The 14,499-nt window shown below is 34.1% G+C and overlaps 1 pseudogene across 1 annotated transcript; it reads left to right on the top strand.

Moving 5' to 3' along the window:
* The first annotated feature begins 8,626 nt into the window (after positions 1 to 8,626).
* On the top strand, positions 8,627 to 11,131 carry LOC148936451 (uncharacterized; annotated as a pseudogene). The gene is made up of 6 exons (XR_016139486.1): positions 8,627 to 8,768; positions 9,676 to 9,809; positions 10,292 to 10,321; positions 10,404 to 10,481; positions 10,535 to 10,644; positions 10,725 to 11,131. The product of XR_016139486.1 is annotated as an uncharacterized LOC148936451 (transcript).
* Positions 11,132 to 14,499: the final 3,368 nt, after the last annotated feature.

The raw sequence follows: 14,499 nt of genomic DNA, 5'->3' as shown, positions 1-14,499 counted from the left end.
ATTGGCTAGGCAGCCATAGTCAATGTTTTAATATGATGAATACAGTTTCTCTAAAAATTTCAAAGAGAAAAATATTAAATAATATATCGTATCATGATTCGCAAGAGGAGTTTCCATCATTCAAGTGAATTATTTTGTTGCTTATTTTAGTCATAACAGTATTTTTCAGTACTCCTCCAGAGGCTGTCTCCTCTTCGGGGAAGGCGATACGGGCTTCGCGAACCCGGAGTACCCGAGCTGGTGTGTATGGGAGAGAGAGAATGGGTTTTGGTACGTGTGGGACACGGTGGAGGGTCCTTGGATATTCCTGATAGACTAATCAAGGGGGGAGTAGTAGCCCCCCAACCGGGCTAGGAGGTGGAGGCTGTCGTTGTGATTTCTGGGGTAATAAGGGTAGTAATAAGGGTAATCATAAGTCCTGTAGCCTCCTTAGGGAGACTGCAGGCAAAGATCCCGTGAACCCCCATGTCGTGATGGCCGCTCTCTTCCCAGTGGCTGGAGCCTATACCGGGATTGAAGGGGGCCTGAAGGAGTGTGTGTGGGGGTTATGTGGCCAATATTCTCCCACACCCGGAGCTGCATAGGGCAAATTGCAGCACCGTCTAGCCCGGGGCACGGGTGTCCGCCCTTCGGGGGTACGGGCCCGTATAGTAGGGGTGACGTAAAACCTCAGCATCATCTATGGCGCGAGCCTATCCCGTAACCTTTTTTGTTAGAGTCATTTTGTACGGATAAGGTGGGCCGCCTGATAAATCGCTTCTCGGCTTCTGTACTCTTAACTACGGACTTGTTTACAGCGGGGAAGTGGCTGCATGATGGGCGAACCGCATTTCTACTACAGGCAACATGGATACTATTAATATAAACCAGGATGGATTTACCTCGGTGACGACTGATGTTTCTCAAAAGGACGCAAACATGGACAAGGAAAGGAACTCGAGTAAACCTCGAGTAATTAGCTGCGAGGAGGTTACGGTGAGAGTCGAGAAGTTGCGACCGGATACACCTTCCTCTTCTCGAAAGGATGCTCCGGTGGACGACATTGTTATGTCACCGACGGTCGGTGATAAGAGTGTTTCGGAGGTGGAACTGAGTGCCTCCGATTTGAAGGCACTAGCTTCTCCCAAACAAAGAGGTAGACCGAGGGGTCCCAACTACAAGTCCCCCAGTAGGTCCGCTCCGACTGATGCAGATCCTTCTTGAGCATTGGGCGAAGAGGGTTAGTTCGTTAGACCAGACGATGACGATGCTATGTCTACAAGCTCTAAGCAGTAGCTCTAAGATTAAGAGGAAGAGGAAAGCCACGACGCCACCCGAACCAGAAAGTGGCTCGCCCGACGAAGAATCCGCAGACGATCCAATAGACACGCTTGCCCCTACCTATAAATTGGGTTCACAGGCGGTGCAGCTGGTCGATAATGTGGAGCTAATGCGATCTAAATCCTCGCGGATCCAGGGTAAACTCTCGGGTAGGATGAGGAAGAGCCTTGTGAAGATTAAAGAGATAACTTGCATATTATCCGATAGGGCGCAATCGGGCGGTAATGAGGATAGGGCTAGACAATCCGTGGCAAACATGGCTAGAGAAATTAAGCTGTTGAAAGAGGAGATTTCTAGACTAAAGGAAGATAACAAACAGCTAAAAATCGAGAATAAAAAGACGAGAGAATATTATGAGAAACTGATAGCTCCTTCTACTTCTTCCAGGAAAATATCTCCGCCTGGTTCTCCACCTAAGAAGCGCAGCCCTAATTATAGTGAGATCTGTGCAGCCTTGAAAAAGCCTGAAGGAAGAAATAATTTCCATAATTAATTCCCAGAAATTAATAGCAAGGAATTAGTTTCGCTAATCACGGAAAACGTAATGAGATCCTTGAACTCGTTATACGGAGTACACTTGCCACTTGATAGTTTGCGTAGTGATGTTGACTCGGGGACTCCGGCACCTGTAACAAAGAAAATGGTGATAGTAGAGAGAAATAAAAAACCCAGATTAAATAAGGAGTGGCCACCTCTGCATAAAATTCCTGAAGAAACGGATCTCTCTATATCCGAGACGATTCCATTCACAGCAACCGATACGGAGGTGGAATGGATACAAGTGAACAAGAAACGGAGAAAAAAGAACAAGAAGAAGGAAACAAGGGATTCGCTTCTTCCCTCCTCTCTACCCAATCAGGGGGGAGGAAGAAAGGGAACCCGTCGCGAAGAAGGAAAGAGTGTCATAAGGGAACGAGGAAGCAGAAATCAGCTGTGGGACAAGGATTAGCTAGGAGAAGTGGCATACCGCCTGGGGACAAGAGGAAGCTTCCTAGAACGGCCGCTATCACCATAAAATCCACTCAAGGTAAGTCTTGCGATGAGACATTCTTTAAAATTCGCGAGATGATTTCCTTATCTGAATTGGATATTGACCGTACAAGAACTAGGTATACCCAATTGGGTGACTTAATAGAATCCATGGAGTGAACAACGTGGAGAAAGCCGATAAACTGGCGGCAACGGCCAGACAAATTGTAAGTCCTAGCGTTGTAATTTCGCGCCCGGTAAAGATGGCTAGCATTAAGATTTCTGGGATTGATAATTCTGTTAAGGAAGAGGAAATTGTCAAGGTGATATCTTTTCAGGGCGGGTGTAAGGCCAGTGAAGTCAAGATTAACAATAAAATTCGAGTGAATAATGGTCTTCTCGTCGTATGGATGTGTTACCTATTGTCGACGGCCATTAAATTGTCCAGGTTAGGAAGAATCCAGGTTTGCTGGACGGAAGCTAGAATAGACTTGATGGAGGAACGTTCGGTTCAGTGTTTTAGATGTCTCTCGTTCGGGCATTTAAGCCGTAGTTATAAAAGCTCAGTGGACCGAACAGGTACTTGTTATAGGTGCGGTGAAAAAGGACACTCGTCAAATTCCTGTGATCGTGAACCGAAGTGTATTCTCTGTTTCGAGGCCGGTCTCCAATCGGATCATAGGTTAGGAAACAATAGATGTCACGCGCTGAAATTCCCTGACAGGATGAAACTGATGCGAAGACTGGAGGACTGTAACAAGACGATAGAAATGAAAACCAATAATTTATAAATTCTTGCAAATAAATTTAAACTATTGTAAGAGGGCACAGGATCTCATGATGCACTATGTGAAAGAGATGGGAATTCGTCTGATCTTTGTTTCTGCTATACAGGACTGAAGGAAGAACAGATTGGTATGTGTCTGCCTGTGAAAAGAGCGCAATCCTCCTTGTTACCCTCTCTGTCTCAAGAAATCAAATCTTTACAGCCCTTAAAGTTAATGACCACCTAATAGTTAGCTGCTACTTCTCTCCTAGTCGCTCCCTCGAGGAGTTTGGTGGCTGGACGACCTCTACGATCTGGTACGTTTCTACCCGATGGAAAGAGTTATCATAGCCGGAGATATTAATGCGAGATCAACGAGCTGGCGTGATAGGATTATTAACGATCGACACATTGTTGGAGAGGTAGCTTGATTCGACGGGTCTGGTTGTGGCTATAATAGCTCGAGACCTACTTGCGAAAGGGATCAGGGGATATCGATCGTTGACCTCACCCTAGTTTTAGGTAGGGTGGTGCGAGATGACTTTACAAAGAAAACTGGAAGTTGATGAGTGACCTGGTATCCTTCTCGGATCACAGATACATACATTGACAGTTTGGGCACTTTGAGCCGCGAAAATTTAATACTTTTGTGCGCAAAGGCTGGAATCCGGACAAAGTCGATCCTGACAAGTTCAAGGACGAATATTTTAAATGTGTTGATGTACTGTGTGATCCTACGAATTTAGCTAACGACTACTCTCACTCGCTCACTCAACTGTTGTCTCGTGTTTGCGACTTGTCAATGCCTAGATCTAGACAAGTGCATATAAGAAGGATCTACTGGTGGAATGAGGAGATAGCCGAATTACGTAGGCTATGTATTCAAACACGACGGAAGCTAACCAGAGCTCGAAGACGAAAAGATCGCAATCCGCAATAATATGAAGACCTCCGGCTGCAGTATAGTCAACGGTCCGGAATATGAGGAATGCGATCTCGCGTTCTCAAAAACTGGCCTGGAGTGAGCTATTGGAAGAAATAAACTCCAATCCTTGGGGTAGGCCGTACCTGGCAATAATGAAAAAGATCCGAGGTTTGGAGTACAATGCTCCACTGGATTATTTATCCTTTGCCAAGATCGGCGAGATGGTGAGATCGCTTTTTCCTACCCGTATGGCCATCAAATGGAATAAGGATGCACTTGGGGTTCTGGACGAGAGACTATTCCTGCAGTGCTCGAAGATGAGGTTACAACTGCAATAAAGAAGTCCTGCTCTCGCAAGGCGGCTCCAGGATTGGATGGCTTATCGACGCGTATTTTAAGGCTTTGCTGCTCGCTGGACTCGACGCGTTTTGTTAAATGTTTTGATAAATATATGAGGGAAGGCGTATAATTTTCCCCTCCGAATGGAAGCGAGCGCGCTTGGTTTTACTGCGAAAGCCGAGTAAATTGGACGATTCACCGTCGTCTTTTCGTCCAATTTGCCTACTGAGCGATATAGGGAAGATCTTCGAACGTATATTGTTTAATAGGATAGTTTCTCATCTAGAGGGTGACCTCCAGACATCAGGGTGGCGTTTCAGCCATCAACAATATGGCTTTAGGTCTGATAGGTCAACGAACGATGCGATAATTAGGATGCAGCGTATAATCCGAAATCATACTAGCAAGTATTGTTTGGCTATCGGCTTGGATATCCGCAATGCATTCAATTCTTTGGCCTGGAGGTAAATTATAAAAGCGTTAAAAGACGAGCAGGTACTGTTGTACATAATTCGTGTGCTAATGGATTACCTATCTGATCGTCACATCTTAGCGATTAAGAAGAGCAGCCGCTACACATCGCACTTAATGACGTGTAGTGTTCCTCAGGGTTCAATTCTGGGCCCACTGTTGTGGAACATCACATACGACAGTGTGTTAAGCGTTGGAATGCCGTATGATTCTTACACTTTGTGCTTTGCGGATGACACGTTGATCATCGTTAGCAGTAGGAATTTTAATTTATTGACTTTTAAAGCGAACTTAATCTATGATTTAGTGATAAGCAAAATTAAAAGTCTAGAGCTTGAAGTTGCTCCTTCTAAGACGGAAGCTGTATTGTTTTGTCCAGGTAGCATTAAGGATAAAAGTCTCAGCTTTTTGGTGGATGGGGTCTCTATCCAGTCAACCGATAGGATGAAGTACCTCGGTATTGTAATCGTCATAGATAGAAATTTGCTCATCACTTTGAGATGGTATCGGGAAAGGCGGAAAGAGTGTTATCGCGACTGGACCTCTTGATGCCCAACCTGCGCGGTCCTAAATTTGATAAGCATAAGTTGTACGCCAGCGTAGTGCACTCCATACTATTGTATGGTGCTCCGATATGGGCCACGGATGAAGTCCTCACTAAGAGGAATTTAAAATCGATTGATCGTATACAGAGGCGTGTATCGATTAGAGTTATCTCAGCCTATCGTACGGTATCGTTAACGACGTCACTGCTTTTAGCGGGAATTCTTCCCTTCGCCATCTTGGCCAGGAGCAGGAAAAAAGTGTATGACCGTATTTCGGAATTAGAATTTAGACACCAATGTAAACTTACCCATCAAGCAAGAAATGTTGTTAAACTTAGAGCTAAGAATGACATAATTACAGAGTGGAGAGAAATGTTGACTGAAATGTTTTCGGACGATGCTGCGTTGTACACTCGAAAACTAATAGTTCCACACTTAGAGGAGTAGTTATCCAGATCTCATGGTTTTTGTCATATCGATTGACATAGGCATTGAATCATGGCTTTTTTTAGTTCATATTTATATAGGATTAGAAAGTTTTATACAAAGCGTTGCGAATTTTGTCCTGCAGGACGGGACGATGCTGGTCGCACGGTGTTTCGTTGTGAGGCATGGTCTTATTTACGCGAAGAAGTTGAGCGAAGACTCGGGAAAAGATTATCTGAGGGAACGCTCGTCGAATCTATGTTGTCGGGACGAGACGAGTGGCAATGGATAGAAACAATGATAGGTGAAATCATGTCTCTCAAGGAAGATGCGGAGAAACGAAGACAGGGTGCGTTGGTCGTGATGGCCTAGGGGATCGGTTATGCCGATCGCCCGGTCCAGTCGCGTGGTCGTATCTGTCCCCCGTATGGCGGATCGACTGCGCGTTTCCCGCATTTCCGCATGTGCGCGCCTGTTATGGGGTCCGATGGGAGCTAATTCTTACCTGATTCCGTTTCCTCTTCCCGCGATGTGAATCCCTTCCTGGTCCTGGGATCCCTGGTCCTGGTGGTGGTGTGGATGTCCGAGTGTTGGATTCCTGTAGCAGTCAAAGAAGTTAATTAATAACCGTAATTGTTGGGCTTCGGTTTTACGAACATGGCTGGATGGGCCCTGAAGTTGTGCCTGTGGCGTCCCGGGGTTCCATCCGTAAGCCTTTAGTGTTGTATTCGTATAGAGGATGGTTTTAGTGGGTAGTACTTGGCCAGCAAGTGAGTCCTACACTCCCTAAAGGAAACGGTTACATCCAGGGGTGCGTAAATGCATTTCTCCTCCTCTGGCAAAAAAAAAGAAAGTATTTTTCAGTACCATGTGAATATGTTTGAAGAGGTAAATTTAAGAAAATTATATAATAAATATCAGAGATAAAATATATTCAATTATAAATTAAGTTCTTAAAATCATTATACTTACTAAATTTTTTTTAAATTAAACTAAATTTAATCAAGAGAAGATTAAAATAACATTGTACATAATTAACATTGTACAAAGTCATTAATATTTATACTCATACTTGGATTTTTATTCATCATTTTTTGAAACATGTCTTGTAACGTGAGACTTTACAGGGAAATGTTAAATATATTTAAAAAAAAAGATTATTTATTAAGTGATCATTTAAAAATTTATTTTACATTAATTTCGTAAAATCAACAAAAATTTTCAAATAAAATTCAAAATCATATAACTCTATTTCAAGGAATGTTGTATTATTTCTTTGTCCCTTTTTGGGAGGTTGTTGACAATATATCATTAAAAAGCTTTAAAAAATTATAAAAACTGCAAAAGAAATTTTTTTGCCTTTAATTTCTTACTTTTAGTAGTTTTGGAGGAAAAATATCTCATAATCACATAAATAGCAAGCTGGATGTTTATAATAGATTGAAATTTTACAAATTTTAAAAAACAATTTTTTTATGTCATCTAGTAAGAAGTACTTATTGGACGATAGAAGATTGGACTAGAAAAGATCTTTCTCTAGTTAATATTTAACAGGGACTGATGGAGTTAAACTTTGTGAGATAAATTTTTAAAATTATTTAATGTTATTTATACTAAATTTTTTATACTAAACGTTAGTTTTCTCCTTTAATATTTATACATATATAGAAATTTTTCTCCCTTCAGAATATAATTACACTCGGACTATGTTTACTAGCATCGTGCATTACAAATGATTTAAGTGTTATTATGAAAAAATTATTTTATGACAGAATTTTCCTAATCAGTGATCTCTATTCCATGGATTTTGAACTGATTCAAGTTAAAGACCTTAAAGATGATTATGAATGGCTGTCGACAAATACGTTCAATTTTTATCTGGTTCAGAAAAATACAAATATAGCAATTAATTGTGCAAGATTACTTTATAGCATAATTATATGATATAAATGCATTAATATATATTATAAATATAAAATACCTTACATATAGTTTTTATCTTAATCTTTTAAAAATTTAAAATATGCCAAAATAATAATTTGTTTTACAGTGCTGCTGTAATGTTCTCTTTTTTTATGGCAATAACCGGAACGATATATTCGTGTATCGAAAATATATAAACAAAAATGCGACAAATATTATTAATGGCAAGTATTATGTATATGCAAACATAATTCTTTAAAACAGTCTGTTGAAATATTTTTTTTGTTCTAAAGGATAACTTATCATTTTCTTGCTCTACATTTCTTATGTTAAAAAAATTTTTATTTTTATATCGAAATTATTTAATAAATTTTAAATTAATTACTTTTTCAAATTGATTACTTTTTTAATAAAAAATAATTGGTAATAAAAATTTTGATATATCTATTTATCATCAATCACACATTTAATATATCTTTTTATCATATATTAATTAGAAAAGATATCTTTTGTATTACATCTTTTTAAAAACTGTTAATTAAAATTCAGATGTTAAAAACATGTCTAAAAGGATAGACATAAAAAAAAATTGGTTTCATACCGAGAAAGTAAGATTGAAAAAATATTAATGTGTTTCTCTGTTTACACAAACATGAAAGAAATATTTAATATAAAATTAGATGCCAACGTAATACCCGCCATTCATGACTTAAAATTTGTAACTACGTGTTGCATATTTCTCGTTCACACTTTCTATTATTCAACAGATTTTTGGGTGAGTAATTAAAAATATCCGTAGAATATATATTATTGTTTTTTTTATTTTTTATATATAATGACATTTATTTTGTGTTCATAAAAAATATGGTATGGTTCTGGAGATATAGTAAAGGTTTTGGTTTAATGCATTTGATATTGTATATATTCTTATTAGGCGACATATTTTTTTTTCTTTCAAGCTGATGTTTAGTATTATAATTTATTCATATCTGAGAAATAAATCGAACAAAGAACTGAATGAGTCGATCGATTACAGAGAAAGATTAATTGATTTTTCTATTCATGTAATAAAAAGATTTATTCGGTGTGTATAATAGTTTATTACCCAAATAGCGAGAAAGTGTGAATATAATGTTTGTTATAAATCAATTCAAGTCAATTAACCATTCAAAATGTAGTAGAAATGACAATGGAATTGATGTCATAATGATAGTCTTACGTCATAAATAGTTGACAACAAAATTACGATATATTTATGTACATATGTTTATATATAAACAAAGAGATACTCGAGAAAAAATATGTAGTATACAAATACAATATTATATCCATCCCAGCAAATCTTAACCAGCAATTTAGCAGTCAATTTGTGAACATTTTGTAAACGGGAATTGATATTTTAATGAGTATTTGTTATTGACAATATATTATTGCTTATATTGTTTTGGTTTATAAACATTAAACTTTGATGGAAATACATTAATTAATTTGTATAATGGATGTCATCAAGAGAATAAAGTGTCTATGGTTGAAATATAAATTTTTTTATAAACGTAGTCCAACTTTTAGTTTAAACTTAATTTCTTGCAGTGTATCATAACTTTTTATTATTTCTTTGATCAATAAAATCACAATTGGAAAAATGAGTTAATATTTTGATTTAATTATTATTTAGTTAAAAAAATAATAATATTACTATGTTTGACACAAAAATGTTAGTAATATTAATGTTAGTAAAATTAAATTAAATGTTAGTAATATTAATATTTTAATAAATATATATATAACTTGGAATATTATTTGTCATAAATATTTAATTGATTAACAGATAATAAAAATTAAATCGTTTTAAATCGACTTAAACTTTAATTTTTTGTAGAAATTTATAATTGAAAGTTACGTAAAAAAAATGTAGTAATGGAATAAAGAGCTCTTTAATTAATTTAAGTATAATAAAAGTAAAGTATAATAAATATAAATTTTATCTTAAGGCTAACACCGGCTTATATGATGGGGTATTAGGAATATCGTTATTGAGTTCAACTAAGTTGCATAACATTTCACAATTTTACATGAAAAATCGTATGAAACTTGCTCAAAGTACTGGTGGAGAAATCTTTTGTACATAATTGTTGTGCGGGTCGTTTCGGGGATCGATCAAGAAGTTGGCGGGAAAGAGGCGTTCACCACTTGTTCGATACTAAATAAACTTTATTAAAAACTTGATACAAGTTGTCCTTTTTAATTCGGACCGCGACAGACGTGACGGCACGGCGGATCTCGACGAGTCCTCTCCTAGTATCGGTCTCCCGTTTTTATCCTGTTCCAGGCGGTCGGTCCTTGCCGTGTCATCAAAATGTTCGTCAGCGTTCGCGGTATATTTCTGGATCGCGCGGCGACTTTCCGCGTAAGGGCCGCGCAACCCGGTTAGCAGTTGCTTCACGTGGTGCGGTTACGCAATAAATGCGCGATTAGCACGGTAGCATTGGCTCCGTGCCTCCAATCGCTATCGCTTGATAAAGTAATAATTCGTCGGGTAAGGTATCATTTGCCGCAATCCGCTTTGTCAGCGGTGGGCGTGATTGCGTTCTCGGCGCTCGCGACATAATAAATAATCTCTTCGGCCTCGAGAAAATGGTACAATCCACTTAAGTTAAGATAAGCTTAAAATTATACTTAAGAATGTAATAAAACTTCTATATTCTATTTTTTATTACAGTGCATGAGTTGGAATTGGTATCTATCTAATGATATGCAATTTTTTGTAATTGCTATAATGCTGTTGATTTTGTCAACTGTGTAAGTTAACTAGTTATTGATTACGGATAATATATCTCTCACATATATTAGAATGAACATAATTTCATAATTTTAGCCGCTGCTATAATATTCGGTATACTTTTAATAGGATCTATTATTCTTAATAATTATATATTATATATTTATAAATACATTCCAACGTGAGTTATTAAAATGTATTCTGCTTATCGAGAAATTAAATATTATGTTATACAATGATGGTTTTTTTTTATTCTTCTAGTTGGGATGAACAATTTAGAGTTTTAGATGTTTTATACTTCCCATCATGGGTTAATTCCATATATTATAGGAATAATTACAGGTTACATTTTAATAAAAATGAACAATAAGTTGATGTTAAAAAAGATTAAGTATAATTTATGTTTTATAAATTTAATATTATAAATTAATTTATTAGCTACGGTATTAAGAAATCGAATTGCTTTATTAAGAGTTAGAGGTAGATGAAATTTATGAATATATTTATGAATATAATATATAATAATTGTCCTACTATTATTATTTTTATACTGTTTTTAGCAACCATTACTAAGAGTGCTCAGATTCCATTTTCTTCTTGATTACCTATAGCAATAACTGCCCCAACCCCTGTCTCAGCCTTAGTTCATTCATCTACTTTAGTTACAGCAGGGATTTATTTAATAATTCGTTATAATGAATTATTGATAATATCTGGAATTAATTATTTATCAGTAATAACTATATTTATATCAGGTATTATAGCTAATTTTGAGTATGATTTAAAATTATTGCTTTATCAACATTAAGACAATTAGGATTGATAATAATTATTTTAAGGTTTAGACATTATGAATTAGCTTTTTTTCATTTATTAATTCATGCAGTTTTTAAGTTTATATTATTTATATGTGCTGGAATTATTATTCATTCTATAAATAATTGTCAGGATATTCATTTAATTGGAAATTTAAATAATATTATTCCATACTATAATAAGATTTTTAATTTCAAGATTGGCATTATGCGGATTTCCTTTTATAGCAGGATTTTATTCAAAAAAGATTTACTTATAGAAATTATTTATGTTTTGAAAAATAATGTCTTATTAATACTGTTAATGTTAATATCGTTAAGTTTAACTGTTATGTATTCCGTTCGTTTAATTTATTTTTTATATTTTATAAAATTAAAGTATTATAGATATATGAATTTTAATGAAGATAAAATTATAAATATATCAATATGTATTTTAGTTTTATTAAGTATTATAGTAGGATCAATATTAAGCTGAATATTTTTTTTTTATTTTTATGTAGTTGTGATGCATTTTAGAGTAAAGTCAATAACATTATTAATATGTATAATGGGTCTAGTAATATGTATAATAGTGATTAATTTTATTAAAACGTCAATAAATTTTTATTATTATAATTATTATTTTGGGTCTATATGATTTTTAAATGTTTTATATAATAATGTTTATTATTATTTTAATTTGGTTAGCTCGAAGTTATATTTTAGCGATAAAGTATGAATTGAATTTTCTAGTAAGTATAAAGTATTAGATTTAATTTTTAATGAAATTAATATTTTAAATAATTTTTATTTTAAAATTTATATATTTATTAATTATTTTATTGTATTTATAGTTTTAATATTTATTTTAATTTATATTATTAAATTTAATTAATTTATTTTAATTTATATTATTAAAATAGGATTACATTTTATAAAAGCTACAGAATAACTCCTGTTATTGCAAGTTTATTGATTAATTGTTCATAAATAAGTTAATAATACATTAAAGTATACATAAATAATTATACGCTTATATGTTTCTCACTGTGTTATAATAATAATTTGAATTTTCAGAAAATTAAAGTATTTTGTTGGTTACTTCCAATCATTGGCATTATTTTAATATTATTTGGCCATTTGGTGCGACATACGTCCGTTGTACTGCTATTTTTATTGCCATGCATAGAATATCTTGGGCCATAAGTTTTACATGGGTTATAATAGTATGTTCTACTAAACAAGGAGGTATGTTTAATTCCTAGTACATATGTACATATAAATTAATGTTATTTAATTAGTATATATCAATTTGAAATTATTATTTACTACGTGTCTTATTTGGTAATTTTATTTTTCAGTTTCATTTGCATATTTTTTGTCATAATAATGATAAATTATAGTTTCATATTTTAAATACTAAATATTTTAGTTTAATATCATTTGAATGATTATATATGTTTGATTTTATTATAGGCATTGTTAATCAGTTTTTTTGTCATTCAAAGGATGGATCCCTCTCAGCAAGCTCACATATTGCGCTTATCTTTTAAATTCTATTATTATACAATCGTTTAATTTATATAATGACTCGACAATTTATTTTCAACTTCTGCTTAAAGTAAATATATAAACATTAAATATTTAAAATTAACAATTAAATGATTTAGAAAGAATTTTCATTTATTATTATTTTTATTTTCAGATTTTTATGTATTTGGGATACATCTTGACGAGTTACTTTTGCGTCTTAGCATTATCCTTAATAGTAGAAATACCTTATATCTTATTAAATGTTCATTCAATATATTAATGTAAAAAGATCTATTTTAGAAAAGAATGCCAAAATATAAAATATTTCTTAAATTATTTTAACAATACATATTTATATGTGTAATTACAATTTTTTTTCTTATAATTTATAATGTACGTTACTATACAGGTAATACAGACGCTATGATAGGCGTCATCATATTCTTGTTCTATATTGTAAGAATTTTAAATGACTCGTTACTTTTCGATGATACTAGTGCCATGTGTAAATTGTATGTGCAGATTAAGAATCGGAGCACCCATTTTTACATAACGCCTAAGAAAACCAATCATAATCCTTCCTTTCTACCCCCACAATGAAAATAAAAGATTCTAATTAATTCATTTTCTTATACATTATACGTTATACAGAAGTGTGTGCTCCGGCCCTAAAGCTTGCGTGTGTTGAAACAACTTTGTTTATTTAGCGGACGTGAGAAGGCGTTTGCATTTGAATGTTGACTTATACAAATTATGAAGTAAATTATATGCCTGTTGCCAGCTTTATTTAAAAGATCAATATTTATATGTGTTTGGCAATGACGTTTTTCAAGTATAGTTAATTGAATTTTTTATTTTATAACAAACATATTTATACTTAATAAAATTGTAATATTTAAAATATAATAGCAATCAGTAGATATGCATGTCAAGTTAAAATAATAAACAGTAGTATTAAACATACATTATTATTTACAATCTCATTCAATTTAAACATTCGGGCGTGGCAATAAAACATTTCTGTTTTAACTTCGTCTTTTATAATTGAAGTTCATGGAACATTTATCGAATCAGCAAGATTTATTCGAGAAGTTTCTTTACAATATATGTATCTTTTTCAATTAAATATAAAATTCAAATCAACTCTATCACTTTATGTCATAATTATATGGATACCTATTATTAATATAATTATATTATATTATAACTGTCGTATAACATAAAAAATATAATCAATACATCTTCAACATTTAATTGATCACAAAATATTCTGAAGAAAATATTTTGTTCTAACCTTTTTATTTATGATGACAGTTATGTACTATGTATGTACGAGGGTAGTCTGAAAAAGTTGTGAGCCTTAACATGAAGATGACGTTACTCGTCAAAACCATTCTACAGTACTATAGTACTACAGTACTACAGTACTACAATAGTATATGCTTTGAAAGACTTTTGTGAAAATTTCAGCCATTTTGGACGCTCAGTTGTTGTTTGATAGTCGTTTGTGTGTCAGTCGATGTCAGTGTTTTTGTAAAAATGGAAAAAATTGAATATCGTGCCGTGATTAAATTCTTACATTTGAAAGGCAATATGTTTGCGCAAATTAAAATCGAGTTGGACGCTGTTTACGGGGACTCTGCCCCATCATTTGCCACCGTAAAAAGATGGGCAGCTGAATTTAAACGTGGTCGTACCAGCTTGGC

This window comes from Pogonomyrmex barbatus, unplaced genomic scaffold (genome assembly GCF_055798465.1).
Source record: "Pogonomyrmex barbatus isolate J1 unplaced genomic scaffold, ASM5579846v1 scaffold21, whole genome shotgun sequence".
Classification (NCBI taxonomy): domain Eukaryota; kingdom Metazoa; phylum Arthropoda; class Insecta; order Hymenoptera; family Formicidae; genus Pogonomyrmex; species Pogonomyrmex barbatus.
Note: the sequence above shows the minus strand (reverse complement) of the source record. Positions and strands in the feature narration are given on the sequence as shown.